The following is a 6305-nucleotide window of genomic DNA, read 5'->3' as shown; positions in this document are numbered from 1 at the left end:
CTGTTTAGATAAAACAAACAAACAAACAAACAAAAACTGTATTATCTGTTTCAGGTGGAACAAATTGCACCCCCCTCTCACTTTTCACACATGTGGTCAGTCAGAATACCTCAACTTGAGTCTAATAATCCGGTAATTGCAATGATGGATACTTCCAACAGCATGGTGTGTAAGACCTCCACGGCAGGTGAAGTTTTCTTACTCCCAGTTTGGGGCTATACTGATGAAGTCTCTGCTTATAATGTATAATGTTGGCATTTTTATTTTCTGGTGTGTATACCCCTAAGTTATATTCTAAGGGATTTCTCTTAAATAAATTATAATTAGTTTTCTCCTTTCATAATTACTAGAATGTAATATAGTAGCCCTCTGGATAACAAGATATGGTCCCCACTAGTATCAATTGTGCATTTTTATTTCCTCTCCTTGTTCAGGTTTGTACTTAATGTTAGTCAGATGAACTCAAATGTGACAGGATAGCTCAACAGACAAGCGATAGAGAACAGATATATTTGGCTGACAATTTCAGGGATTTTAATTTATGGTCACTGGTCACTGTGTCATTGGGTCATTTGGTGACTCAATAGAATATGATGCCCGGTTACATGTGATAGAGTCAGCTGGCTCATGTCCTTGCAGACATGAGTGGCCAGGAACACATTGTCCCTTTGAAATTCAAAGGCATGACCCGGGAACTATTTTCTTCAAAGAGACTGTTTCTCTTAATAGCTCATTGAGTATAAACTCATCACTGGATTAATTTTTTGATGAGGTTCACATTCCCATCACCTGTTAGCAGTGCTGACAGTTGGGGCCCAAGCTTTCAACACATGAATTTTCGCTGCACGCCTGTCTTAGTCAGGGTTTCTAGTGCATTCGAACAACCACCTTCCACTCCCTGACCCCTGTGAGCTTGTAACAATATCATAATGCGAAATTCAATCTCTGTAACCCACTGTAAAATAAAAATTAAAAAACAGATCACATACTTTCAAGATACAATGGCACAGAATATACATTACCATTCTGGCTTAGCAAACCCTAGATTCTTCATCTCCATGTCTGATGTCAAAACACTCTTTAGATCTCCAATTCCTTTCAGCTTTGTTGATGGCAACATACTTCTTTGTTTTGGGTTGGTTCCACTTCCTGATAGCAGCTCTCCTAAGCAGGTATCTTACAACTCTAACATCTCTAACATGGGGTCTAAAAGGCAACCCAGGCTTCAGTCACACAGCTTCATACAACGGTTTCTCTGGGCCTTTGTTCAGGGACACCCCTGACACAGGCTTTGCCTCAGCAGCTTTCGTTAGTCATGGAGGAATATTCTTTAAGTCCTTTCTTCTATCCTCAACTCCAAAGCCAGAACTATGTTGCCGAAGTTGCAAAGTTCTGCTGCTTGCTGGGGGTGGAACATGGTCTCTTCATTCAGTTACATCTTCCCCAGCTTTCTGTTTTCAATGGTTTCCGTCACTGCCTCAGCTTGGCTGTTCTGGAACTTGCTCTGTAGATCAAGTTGTCACTTGCCTGTCCAGTACCGGGATTAAAAGCGTGCACCACTACGCCCCACACTAAACTTCCTTTAGTTCCTTTTCTCAAGTTGGAAATTTAGCTGGGTGGAATCTTGCCCTGAGGTCACTACTCTATTCCATTTCTTAATGGAATCTCCTTGAATGTAGGATTTAGCTCCATTCTACTTTCTGGTGTTACTTTTCTCCTCAAATATTTTTCCTTGCTCAGCTTGCTTCTTTTCATTATAAATCTTCATTAGAGTGGTCACTAATAACCACATGATAGAGTCTATACTAGGCTACTTCAAGATTTCCTCTGATGCTAACCCAGACCAGAAAGGCAAACGTGATATGTACTCACCCACAAGTGGATATTAGATATAAAGCAAAGAATAACCAGCTTGTGGTTCACAACCCCAGAGAAGCTAGATAACAAGGAGAACCTAAGAGACATACATGGAACCCCCTGGGAAGGGGAAATAGACAAGATCTCCTGAGAAAAATGGGAGCATGTGGGGGTAAGGGAGGCCAGAAGATGGGGGGGGGGAGAACATGAGGGAATGGAATGGTTGAGGTGGGCAAAAGACAGAGAGCAAGGAAAGAGATATCTTGATTGAGGGAGCCATTATGAGGCTAGCGAGAAACCTGGCACTAGGGAAATTTCCAGGAATCCACAAAAATGACCCCAGCTAAGACTCTAAGCAATAGTGGAGAGGGTGCCTGAATTGGCCTTCCCCTGTGATCAGATTAATGACTACCTTAACTGTCATCATAGAACCAACATCCAGCACCTGATGGAAACAGATGCAGAGATCCACAGCTAAGCTCTGGGCTGAGCTCCCAGAGTCCAGTCCAAGAGAGGGAGGAGCGATAATATAAGCAAAGGGGTCAAGACCATGATGGAGATACTCACAGAAACAGCTGACCTGAGCCAGTGGGAACTCAATGACTCTGGACTGACAGCCAGGGAACCTGCATAGGACCAAACTAGACCCTCTGAATGTGGGTGACAGTTTTGTGCCCTGGGGCAGACTGTGGGGCCATTGGCAGTGGGACCAGGATTTAACTAGTGCTTGAACTGGTGTTTTTGAGCCCATTCTCTTTGGATGGATACCTTGCTCAGCCTAGATATGGGAGGAGGGCCTTGGTCCTTCCTCAAAGTGATGTGCCAGCCTTACCCTCTTCTGAGGAGTGATTGGGGGTGGTAGTGGAGGGAAGATGTGGGAAGCTGGAGGAGGCAAGGGAGTAGGAACAGGGATTGGTACATAAAATGAGAAAGATTAAGAAAATGATTTTTAAAAAATGCCTAATTAAAAAAAATATTTCCTCTGGCAATGTAACTAATCTAACACTTTTCACTTTAACTATAGGCAGACTTTTTGAACAACGACAAAAAGCAGCCACATTCTTCACCAAAATATCACAAGGATGATGTCTAGGCTACACATTAATGTTCTTCTCCCTCATAGCTCATCAAATCACACTCAGCACCATACCTTCCGTGTTCCTACTAGGATGGCCCATTAAGCAGCACTTAAAGCACTCAACTGCTTTCTTTTCCACACTCCCAAGGTCTATATTCCTTCAGGCACAGGCATGGTCAGACGTATTACAGCAATACCCCAGTCCCTGGTACAAGTTTCTGTCTTAGGTTTCTATTGCTGTAAAGAGACACCATGACTAAGCATTTAGCTGGGTAACTTAAAGTTTCAAAGGTTTAGTCTATTGTTATGGCTATGTTCAGGCAGACATGGAACGGAGAGTGGAGTAGGAGCTCCATCTTCATCTCGCAGGCAACAGGAAGTGATCTGATTAGCACACTGAGAGAAACTAGAGCAAGGGAGACCTCAAAGCCCATCCCCGCAGTGACACACTTCTTCCAACAAGGCTACACATGCTTCAATAAAGCCACACCTCATAGCAATGCCACTCCCTACGAACTCACGAGGGCCAATTACATTCAGACTACCACTATCCAAACCACATCTTTTCTGAAATGTCACGGGCAAGACTTCCATAGTATGCATTTGTCAACCTGGCCTTCCAAAATTTTTAAAAATCTAAAGTTAGTTTCAGTGTTCTTGAAGAAGTGATCATTTTAAGCATTTAAATAAAGTTGACTGTACTGCTCCAAATGATTTCAAGGCTAAAAGAACAGTAATATCAATTTTATGTGGGAATCAGGCTAATGAGAGAAAACAACCAATACACTATTCTGATAAGCTGTTGGAAGATGAGAGGGGGCAGCAAGAGTGGGCTTTTCAGTAAGTGATTAAATCACGAAGACTCTGTGGACACGGTAGAATTAGTGTCCGTACAAACAACGACGAAAGGAGCCGCTTTGTGTGAGCGGCAGACAAGGTGCCATCTGTGTCGGCGGCAGAGAGGCTTCCTCACCAGCCACTGGGTCTGCCAGCACCGCGATCTTGGACTTCTTAGTCTTCACAACCAGGAGCTGTACATTTGCATTGTTGATAAATGCTCTTTTCCAGGGCCTTGCATTCCAGGAGCCAAACCAGAGATAGAAACTGGAACCTCTTCAGTCGGAAAGAATACCGAAACTAAACCGGAAGAAGAAAAAGTAGCTGGAACCGCACAAAGTTTAAAGACTGGAAGAATTTTCGAGACCAGCTGTCATAACAAAGACATTCAAAGTGATTCTAGTGAAGGGTGACAAAAGAGCACTGTAGGGACAGCTTTAAGAAAGGTCCTTTCCTGAGCTCTTAAGATCCAAATGAGGAACAGAAGGAGGGAGAACATGAGCGAGGATGTCAGGATCACGAGGGGTGCACCCACCCACTGTGACAGTGGAACTGATCTATTGGGAGCTCACCAAGGCCAGCGGGACTGGGACTGAATAAGCATGGGATGAAACCGGATTTTCTGAACATGGCGGACAATGAAGGCTGATGAGAAGCCAAGGATAATGGCACTAGGTTTCGATCCTAATACATGAACTGGCTTTGTGGGAGCCTAGCCTGTTTGGATATTCACCTTTCTGGACCTGGACAGAAGTGGGAGGACCTTGGACTTCCCGCAGGGCAGGGAATATGGACTGCTCTTCATTCTCGAGAGGGAGGGGGAATGGAGTGGGGGAGAGGTGGAGAGGAGGAGGAGAATGGGGGGAGGGGGCGATGTGTGGGAGGAGGGGGAGGGAAATGGGAAAAGGGGAGGCGGCGGAAATTTTTTTCAACAACTAAAAAGAAAATAAAAAAATATTTTATTTCAAAAAAAAAGAAAAGAAAAGAAAAGAAAAGAAAGGTCCTTTCTATGTGGCCAGAATGCTGGTAAAATGATGCATGTGAACGTCATTTTGATGAGGATGCAGTGATAAGATGCCACTTATGGAGCAGAGAGCCCGCCTCCATCAGATGCCTCGTGTGCCCTTACTGGTCTTGGACTTCTGAGATTCCAGAATGGTGAGAAATAATTTTCTATTACTTACACGTTACCCATGCAAAGGTATTTTGTTAGACCTTTGGGGTCTGGTAGCCCCAAAGGACCAAGGCACCTTTGACACAGGTTCTTGGTTACCTTGCTCTACACAGCTGCAAGGCAGTCTGGGAAATGTAATGTTGCCTCAGAGGAACATAAAATGAACATATTTGTGGGAAACTCCATGGCTAGTATATAATCCTAATACAGAAGAAACTTAAGTAACTTTCAAAGCGCCATGTTCTTTAAAGCAGTTGCTATTGGTAACTATGCAAGTTACTATCCTAGATCTGTAAGCTGTGAACTTGGAGGAATTTGTCATGCTCTGCTATAGTGTATTGTAAAGTTTTCAGGGCCTTAGCCTAGACCAGCCAAGTCATAGCTTGCAGGTGTGGGCCCTAGCAGTGATTTTAAGAAACACACTCCTCATATAAACCTTTTTTTGTCTGACTGATACCACTGCAAAGATAGAAAGGGGAAATCCTGCTTACGAGATTATTGCCATAGAAGAGAAAAATCAAAAACAAAAGCAAAAAGGCCAGGGCCAGGAGATGAGAGGAGGAGCCAAGAAAACAAGGTTTGAAATATCACCCTCCATCCTGGAACACCTCAGTTGAAAGGCAGCCAAGAAGAGAAGCTCAGCTTTGACTCTGTGGCGGCCCCTGTTGCAGCTTTGACTCTGGGGACCTGAGAACCGGGAGCTGCTGGTGGCTTCCCTGGAGACATCTGTGACCTTCACCCACAAGTAGCAGTGCTCTGAATGATAGACATTTGCAAGCTCCAGGTATCTCTGCAGGGCTCCTCAGTTGTTCCTGAAGGACAAGCCATCCTGCTCAATGCTGTGCATCTGAACTCACTGGGCCTGCTGGGAGGACAGGTTTGTTTGTTTGTTTTCTAGTAGGAGACATCTCTATGCAGGGAGCTAGAAAGCTGGCTGACTTCTGCTGTGTTTCTCTAATTACACCTGGCAACAGATTCTCTGAGGATCTAGATAGAAATCACCATAGTAGGTGGTTTGCTGGTCAGAAACGCAGATTTAAGTTTTTAGTAACGTCAATGAGGCAAAATGCACAATTTGAAGGCAAGAGTCAGAGTGTAATAAATATAAAGGCATGAAGAGATTGTTAATTGGCTTTTTGAGAGATTTTTTTTTTTTTTTAATCCTGGAATTTAGTGCGTGAGTGCTCGGAAAATGCACCCGGAGTGAAGGACGGTGTGTTCTCAGTGAAGAAGAAACAGCAAGAAACTGCTGTTGAGAGCAGAAAGCCAGAGAACAGCTTTCTGATAGGTAACTTTATGTGCAGTTGGAGACGCTTTGTTTTCTTTCATTCTTTGTTAAATCTTGGCTGTATTTCCTAT

Source organism: Microtus oregoni, unplaced genomic scaffold (genome assembly GCF_018167655.1).
Source record: "Microtus oregoni isolate MIOR12 unplaced genomic scaffold, Mior012 000008F_ref0000371, whole genome shotgun sequence".
Taxonomy (NCBI): Eukaryota; Metazoa; Chordata; class Mammalia; order Rodentia; family Cricetidae; genus Microtus; species Microtus oregoni.
The sequence above is the reverse complement of the archived record's forward strand: the minus strand, read 5'-3'. Positions refer to the sequence as shown.